Genomic DNA, 10,000 nt, shown 5'->3' with positions numbered 1-10,000 from the left:
GGTTTACTACTTGTGGGGCACTCGCTTCATGAACGGTGTTTAATGGGTTGGATTGGTTTCATGTCATAAGCTCTCATTGCAACAAAGAATATTTTTCAAAGACGCAGTCTTTACCAAATTTACTGAAGGTGCAGTTATTTTAAAGTTTGGTACTTACATATGTTATAAGTACACTTTTATACGGTTGTGAAACGTGGACGCTTGACAAAGAATGTAAAAGGAGGTTAGAGGCGCTTCAGATGTGGATGTATAGATGAATGTTGAGGCTATCGTGGACATACAAGTATACGAACGAGGAAGTGTTGGCTAAGTTAAGAAAGGGACGAATGTTGATCGATACCATCAGAAAGAGGCAGTTACGGATTCTGGGACATGTGTGGAAAAGAGACGGAATAGAAATGTTGGTTTCATCTGGGTTGATCGAAGGAAAGAGAGCTAGAGGCAACAAAGAATGACCTTTCTAAATAAGCCAAAAATGGCCAAAAGTTATTTTAAAAGCAATTCATAATCCATTCACACCGCAGAGGATCGTTATTCGTGGGGACAGCTGACCGGCAACGTGTTCAAAGCACAGCCACGATGGATGAAATGTGACCCAGAGTTCCACAACTGTATCATGGCGACATGGATCTGATGCTCTGAATTGAATCTTATCCATAACTTATAGATAGTATGCGCTTGGCTAAGAAGCATAACATTGCCATCCGGAAGTATAACGGACCAACACACAACATTGTTTGTATCCATGAACGTTTATATTCGGGTTAATACAGTTCAGTGAGCATTACTCATAAACGCGGATGGCAAAAAATCAATAACAAAGATCTGAGTGACGTCATCTTCGAACTATCTATAAACTTTGAGTCAAAGCAATTGTCTTAAATTGAGTCTTATCTTTAACTTATAAACTTTGAGTCAAAATATTAGTTTCAAATTGAATTTTTTCTTTAACTTATAAATTGTGAATCAAAGTTAATGCTCTATATTGAATTTTATCTTTAATTTACAAACTTGCATTCAAAGTAAATGTTTTAAATTGATTCAGTCTGATAGATCAGTTGGGAGAGTACAGCCTCACATGCAAAGGGACCAAGATCGACCCCGGATATACTCGATATTTTTTTTTGACCCCCAGTCCATCTAGGAGTGACTTGGTAGGTCTGGTTATTATTATTGATCAGGCGAGAGCATACTAGATACTGGTTGCGATCCTTTAGAGCAATACTCCGTATCCAAAGTGATAATCAACCGCTTATTGGATTGAATCCATTTTACGAAAAACGTATGAAATCCGTCACCATTAGTCACCAATTATTGGACGTTTCGAAACAGTTTTCATTTATTAATCTATGAGACAATGAGTTCACTATCGATTGTCACACCTATTTGTGCCATTATAGAAACATTAATATGAGTTACACTTCACAGCGCTTGTTTCGACGAAAAGACTATATGTAAATGTCCCCTCATTGTCAATAACTCTTCATTCTTCTTCTCCTTCTTCTTAAACATTTTTTCTTTTCTATCTTCGTTCTTCGTTCTTCTTCTCTTCTTCTTCTTCTTCTTCTCATTCTTACTTCTCTTATTCATTCTCTCTTCACTTCTTCTCTTCTTCTTGTCTTCGTCTTCTTCTTCTTCTTCTTCTTCTTCTTCTTCTTCTTCTTCTCTTCTTCTTCTTCTTTTCTCTTTTCTTCTTCTTCTTCTTCTTCTCTTCTTCTTCTTCTTCTTCTTCTCTTCTTCTTCTCTTCTTCTTCTTTCTTCTTCTTCTTCTTCTTCTTCTTCTTCTTCTTCTTCTTCTTCTTCTTTTCTTCTTCTCTTCTTCTCTTTTCTTCCTTCCTTCTTCTTCTTTCTTCTTCTTCTTCTTCTTCTTCTTTCTTCTTTTCTTCTCTTCTTCTTCTTCTCTTCTTCTTCTTCTTCTTCTTCTTCTTCTTCTTCTTTCTTCTTCTTCTTCTTCTTCTTCTTCTTCTTCTTCTTCTTCTTCTTCTTCTTCTCTCTTCTCTTCTTCTTCTTCTTCTTCTTTTCTTCTTTTCTTCTTTCTTCTTCTTCTTCTTCTTCTTCTTCTTCTTCTTCTTCTTCTTCTTCTTCTTCTCTTCTTCTTCTTCTTCTTCTTTCTTCTTATTATTATTATTATTATTATTTATTATTATTATTATTATTATTATTATTATTATTATTATTATTATTATTATTTTATTATTATTATTATTATTTTTATTATTATTATTATTTTTATTACACTATTATTATTATTATTATTATATTATTATTATTATTATTATTATTATTATTATTTTATCATCATCATCATTATTATTATTATTATTTATTATTATTATTATTATTATTATTATTATTATTATTATTATAATATTATTTTTATTTTTATTATTACACTATTATTATTATTATTATTATTATTATTATTATAGTAGTAGTAGTAGTAGTAGTAGTATAGTAGTAGTAGTAGTAGTAGTAGTAGTAGTAGTAGTAGTAGTAGTATAGTAGTAGTAGTAGTAAGTAGTAGTATTATTAGCATCATCATATTATTATTATTATTATTATTATTATTATTATTATTATTATTATTATTATTATTATTATTATTATTTTTATTTATTTATTTAAATCATAAAAGGTTTGGTGGGTTTTGAGAGTGAACAAAACTAACTCACAATCCACACAAAACAACGAAAACAATAGACACATAGATAACCACGCCTCTCGGACAGTCGTTATATTTTAAACAATGACAGTGATTGGTAAACATAGTAAACTTCACAAGTTCTACTATCGATGGTAAATGTCTTAGTAAAATACCCACTATTCTCCCGCTTGATCAATAGATAGTATGCGCTTGTCTAAGAAGCTCATAACTTTGCCATCCGGAAGTATAACAGACCAAAACACAAAACTGTGTGTATCCATGAACGTTTATAGTCGGGTAATACAGTTCAGTGAGCATTACTCATAAACGCGGATGGCAAAAAAACAATAACAAAGACCTGAGTGACGTCATCTTCGAACTATCTATAGAACAAGCACAGAAAAATTTGTGGAAACTTAACGTTCATATTATGATTAGAGAAATCGTGTCATAACTAGTCATCCATCTGGCGATACAAAAACAATAACAATGATCAAAGAGAGGTATATTTCATTCACGTTGTTGTTTATAAACAACCAACCATGCCTGTCCGAGCACGTTTGAATGTGTGTCACAAATTCCATGTATTGATACAACCGGAGCCATCGTTAACTTATAGATAGAATGCGCTTGGCCAAGGAGTTCACAACATTGCCATCCGAAAGTATAGATAGTTCGAAGATGACGTCACTCATGCCTTTGTTATTGTTTTTGCCATCCGCGTTTGTGAGTTGTTCTCACTAAACTGTATTAACCAGACTATAAAAGTTCATGGTTACACAGAGCTATCAAAAGAGCAATCCGTTGATTGGCCAAAAACTCAGGATTTCATATAAGGACATAAGTTCTGGAAAGCGATATCCACCCACCTGTCAGTGGACAGAACTGATATGATGAAATTAGGGATCCATAAAATGTTATATCATGGTAGGCTCCACCCTCTCTTTCTATTCTGGCGTAGATGTAGAAGGCGATAGCATTTCGGATGTCATAATGATTAGTGGGCAAAGGGTTAAAGCTTCCAAACAATCCCAATCTTCGTCTATCTCTAATCGGCCCCGTTAGCGCCCTGACGCGCAATCTGTCTACTATTTAGTGAGAACAACTCACAAACGCGGATGGCAAAAACAATAACAAAGGCCTGAGTGACGTCATCTTCGAACTATCTATAGCGTGACCCTGGCCACAAAAGAAAAACACTCGTGAGTTGCATTCAACAGCTTAATATTTTTCGAGGCGATCGGCGATCGGGAGCGTGGCAGTATAAAAAGTGGACAATTATTTTCGGATTTTCGCTGTTTGATACCATGCAAGAACTATGTCTTTACTCCAAAATGGTTGAAATTAGAAATAAATTTTAATTAATAGGGAGGCTACGTGGTCGAAAGAAGGTAGATGAACAAAAGGTTTCGTCTTGATCACCGGGGTCAAAGAAGGACTCATTCTTTTTAAATCATCAATCGAAAGAGGGAATTCCTTAGTGGACCGTCTACTGTCTTCCGTTTTTATTTTAATACAATTGACTTAATTATGAATGATATATAGCATCTTATGTCTTGATACCTTTTTATGAGCTATTGAAGCAAACTAAGCGTGGACAACATTTAGGGACAAATAGAATACCAATGAATTAATCTATCAGAATGGGCAATGATTATCTTTTTCCTCATCAAAGTGACCGAATATAATTGACTTATCCAAGCACCAATTTGTTGAGAGATCAGTTGTTGATCATTGAAATGGTCTATGTTTGAGCCCCAGATCCAGTCATTTAATCCCCTGAAGATTTAAAATGTTTTGCTGGGATATGAATTACTGCAGAAGTCATAGATTAAAATCTTAATATAAAAGCTATGAAAAAATCAAAGATTTTGTTAGGCATTTATGTTTTGTACACATATAAACTATGATTTTGATACCTTTCTACGGGCTGAGATTAACATTGAGAAGCGAGCAACGGGTGCTATTTAATGATCCAAAGCATTGTTTACAGCTATAAATAAAGAAACAAATAAACAGTTTTATCTTAAACAGTTCGACATTTATTTGGCAAAGATACTATCGTATCTCTGTACAAACAAACAATTTTATGTTTAACACGTTTGACACGTATTGGCAAAGAAACTATCGTAACTCTTAGTTACATAAGTTTGAAGGGAAAAGTAAAAACTGGTATTAAGACTATCTTAAGTTAAGTTACGATAGCCTTATTTTCACAAATGCGTAACCGTTTAGATAAGATTCAAATTTGAATAACTTATTTGCTTTTAATGCGATAAGAATGTCGATTTGACATAAGGTGCGCAGTATTACAACGCACAACATATCTCTCAGTGCAAAACTATCGTAACTCAACTTACGATAGTTTTGCACCCTACCCATTGATTTGGCAAATTTTAATTTGTACAGAAAGGACAGAGACGCATAAGTGGGGAATAACATAGGGGGAGGCTGGGCATATACGTGAATGTTAGCTGGTGTAAAATTGTAAATATAAAAGATCAAATCGACACTCCTGATATTGAACAACTTTCTTTTTCTCTATGTCCACATCACTTGCCTCGGGAGTTTCGGGTTGTGATCATTGTGTAATTTTTATATTCCACCTAGCGCTAAAATTGATAAAGCATATCGATTACTAAATTAGCATGTATCGTCATTACTACTACGCCACCCGGACAGTCCACTAATTATTGGTGGTGATCATAATCACTGTCAGGCCCATAGGTGGACTAGAACAGTTCGTCACCTGCAAAACACGACGAAACAACATGATTGACCTGTACTATTGCAATATAAAGAACGCCTACAAAGCGCTACGAAAACAACCGATAGCCACATCTGATCATAACACAATTCACTTAATACCTACGTATATCTCTAAATTAAAAAGTGAGAAACCAACAGTCGTATATCGCAATTTCTGGACTCCAGAGGCAATCCAGTGGCTGAATGGCGGTTTTGACTCTACTCAGTGGGAGACATTAATGGCAGAAGGAGACTGTAATGGTGAATGGACTGAAGCTGTGACATGTCATATTACATTTTGTGTGGATTTGTGCGTGGAAAAAAACGAAATTAGGATATTTATTAACAATAAGCCATCGGTTACAAAACGACTGAAATATATTCTCAATGGAAAGAAGTTTGCCTATGTGAGTGGTGACATTAAACTAGAAGTTGAAAAAAAGAAAAAAAACCAGAAAAAAATGAAAGAAGAAAAGGTTGAATACAAAAACAAAATGGAGCGACAATTGAAATCTGGCTGCGCAAGGAAAGCATGGGAGATGACAAAGCAAATGGGAGGAGTAGACTAAAAGTTCCGATGTAAAGAACATAAAGCGCCAGGACCAGACAACATTACCGGGACTATTTTGAAAAATTGTCACCAACAGCTGGCTATACCATATAGAAAACTATTTCAAAGGTCAATCGATGAACAATCAGTGCCAGTAATTTGGAAAGCATCGATTGTCCTTACAGTTCCAAAAATGCGTTGTTCATCCATATTGAACGACCTCCGCCCAGTGGCGCTTACATCGCTTGTCAAGAAATGTTTAGAAAAAAAATTCAAATGTGAGCTCCTACAAATATGATATGACCTGAAATTGCTAGATCCGTATCAATTGCATACCAGCAACATCACAGTGTAGAAGACGCACTTTTAACCGCCACAAATTTGATCGCAAACCATCTTGACCAAACGTCCTCGAATTACGCCAGAACCCTGTATGTCGACTTTTCGTCAACTTTTAAGGCGATGAACACAGGTATTTTGGTTCAAAAGTAGTGCCTCATGGATATTCCAAACTACCTTATTAAATGGTACAAAGAGTTTTTGACCCCATAGAGCACAGTGTGTCAAATTGGGTGAACATATCTCCAACAAAACAACGTTGTCGAACGGATGTCCCCAAACCTGCGTGACTCGCCCAGTCCTATGCATCTATACTATTATACATCCAAAGGAAATTGAGAACATTTCAAGTAGGGAAGAAAACTATATTAAGAGTTTATGACTCGTTCATTAAAAGTGTTAAGTTTCGCTGCACGAAATGTTTTGGCGGATGCCGACTTAAAGATAAATCAAAAGTTTCAAAATCTATCAAAGTGACAGCAAAAATTATAAACCATCCTCTTGATGAAGTAGAAAGAATTCATGGAAAAGTAATAGAAAGGAAAGCATTAGCAATTACCAACAATATAAAACAAATCAACGTTCGTTCCATCAGCAATAAACATGTTGCATATTTCATATGGTACAGCAAAACCAAGGGCCGATGTATTGATTGGTCGACTGATTGATTTATTTAATGTTAGATTTATTGACCAATTGATAATTATGGTAATATTTGGTGTCGATTACAACAATTGTAACAAATTGAATACGAAATGCATCTATTTATGATGTGTAATCCCATACGTGGAAGAAAGATAGGAGAAAGAAAGAGAAAGAGAAAGAGAGAGAGAGAGAGAAGACGAGAGAGAGAGGGAGGAGGGAGAGAGAGAGGAGAGGAGGAAAGAGAGAGGAGAGAGAGAGAGAGAGAGAGAGAGAGGAGAGAGAGAGAATGGAAGGAGTAGAAATATAACATGTACAATAGTAATATAGTTATCAATAAGTTATAACATATTAACTAATAAAATTACATCTATTATGAATAATATCTATTATTATATATTATATATTATATATTATTATTATTATTATTATTTATATTATTATTATATTTTATTATTATTATTATATTATTATTTATTTATTATTATTATATTTTTATTATTATTATTATTATTATTATTATTATTATTATTATTATTATTATTATTATATTATTATTATTATTATTATTATTATTATTATTATTATATTATTATTATTATTATTATTATTATTATTATTATTATTATTATTATTTTTATTATTATTATTATAATTATTATTATTATTATTATTTATTATTATTATTATTATATTATTTTATTATTATATATTATTATTATTATTATTATTATTATTATTATTATTATTATTATTATTATTATTATTATTATTATATTATCATTATTATTATTATTATTATTATTATTATTATTATTATTATTATTATTATTATTATTATTATTCATTATTTTAATTATTATTATTTATTATTTATTATTATTATTATTTATTATTATATTATTATTATTATTATTATTATTATTATTATTATTATTATTAATATTATTATTATTATTATATTATTATTATTATCATTATTCTCATTATTATTATTATTATTATTATTATTATTATTGTTGTTGTTATTATTATTATTATTATTATTATTATTATTATTATTATTATTATTATTATTATTATTATTATTGTTATCATAAATATTATTACTATTATCATTATCATTTTTTCTGGTATGTGAAACAAAGATCAGATGAGTTGTTCAATAGATTTTGTGACAAGGCGACACGCTGAATTGCTGAGTCTTTAACATCAACATTCTCTTTCAGTTTTTACTTTAAATCTTTCACTTTCAAATTTAAACAGTTAGCTGCCGTACTCTGGAAATCCCGGTTTGAGAGAAGTTGCTTTTGTTTTTTTTTTCAAGATGAGGGTCATTTAAATTGATCGTTATTTGAAGAACGAATTGTTTTCTGACCAAATTTATGAATACGAGATTTTTTTTCCTGTGTACGGCAGGTAAGTAGTTACCTTCGGGTTGAACCTAGGAGACCATAATAGCCGGTCTGATGAGTGAACGCAATTCTAGGCTCGATTTACCATTGTTGGAAAGGACGAGATTGTGCGTCGGGTTGAGAGTACTTCCGTTGCAACAATGATATCATGACAACTTTGGTTATAGACATGCAAATAGGTACACGGCGGGCATAACGAATAATAAGTGTCATGTTGTGGGCTTATAATAATATATTAAATCAATGAGTTAACAAACACGTCTGTTCTTGAACATCAAAATCATAACTATCTATTATTTCAACTTTTCACAATAACCCAAGGTACTTGATCAGTATATATACGATACTATAACCTAATTAAGTGACAATAAGAACTTAAAATTACCTCCATCAACAGTTTTGAGCAATATGGAATATTATGGATTGGATTTAAACAAAAACGGCAAACTTTGGTTTATCTTAGTACAGTTTTTTTTTATTTCACTCGTTATGCGCAAACCTCGTATTGTAAACCGAGTTGATAATTGAATCTATACAGGTTTTAGTATAATTTATAAAGAATTTTTAAAGACGTATGCATGATGGAACAAACAAACAAAAAAGCTCTTCTGAAATCACTAACAAAGTGGAATCTGGATGGGAAGAAGAGTAAAAAAAAAGAAACGGCCGGCAATTTTTACGTGGTCAGGAAAAGTGAATTGGCAATGTGTTTTTGTTTGTTTTGTGTTCCTGTCGTTTCTTTTCTTGTTTCTTTTTTGTTTGTTTGTTTTTATTTTTGTTTTGTTTGGGGTTTTTTTTGTTGCTTTTTTGTTGGGTTTTTCTGTCCTTCTTGGTTTGTTGTTTATTGTTTTGCTTTTTAATTCTGTTTTTGTTTTTGTTTTTCTTTCTTCCTTGGCGTTTGCTACAGTATTACTATTAGGTCAATATTTCCGCGCCAGCATTTATTTTGACGTCATTCTTTAGATTTGTGCGGCGTTTAGTAAATTGTCGTTAGTGATGTTTAAGAAAACAATTGATTCCATTGGTTGAACTATTGAATACAACTGACAATGTGTGGACAAAGACTTGTCTTTTGGCGTCATTTTTTGATCACTGTAAGGCTACGGTCAGACTCCCCGTCGCCACAAAAGTTTTTATTCTCTGCTGTCCTCCGAAACTTTTCCGTTCACTTCATTTTTTTGTTTTTCACTCTGGAAATACACGTATCTAAATTGTCGACCATAGAATTCCTCCTTCTAATATCGATCGATTAAAATTACCCTCATCTTTGGCGAAAACTCTCAAACCTGGAACTTCGCGAAGTCCCAGGTTTGAGAGTATATGCCAAAATTAGAGTCGTTTTAATTGATCGAAGTTAGAAGGACTTGTTATCTGGCGACATCTTAAACACGTGTATTTTAGATTAAGACAGAAAGCCAAACGAAATATAGAAAGAATATACGAAAGAAAGAAAGAAAGAGAGAAGGACATCATTGAACCCAAAAAAAATTTCATAATGTTTTATTCCGAAATGTTCCAAGGTAATCATTGTCATGTAATTGTTTTAATTTCACACCCATCACATCAAAATGGTATCGATACGGCATCGATATAGTGACGTTTCGGGTGAACAAATAAATGGCAATCGTTGCGCTTGAATTTAACCAGTTAACTGCCCTACTC

Source organism: Berghia stephanieae, chromosome 4 (genome assembly GCF_034508935.2).
Source record: "Berghia stephanieae isolate SIO BIC M18660-M18661 chromosome 4, UCSD_Bste_1.3, whole genome shotgun sequence".
In the NCBI taxonomy this organism is placed as follows: domain Eukaryota; kingdom Metazoa; phylum Mollusca; class Gastropoda; order Nudibranchia; family Aeolidiidae; genus Berghia; species Berghia stephanieae.
This window is presented reverse-complemented; position numbering follows the sequence as displayed.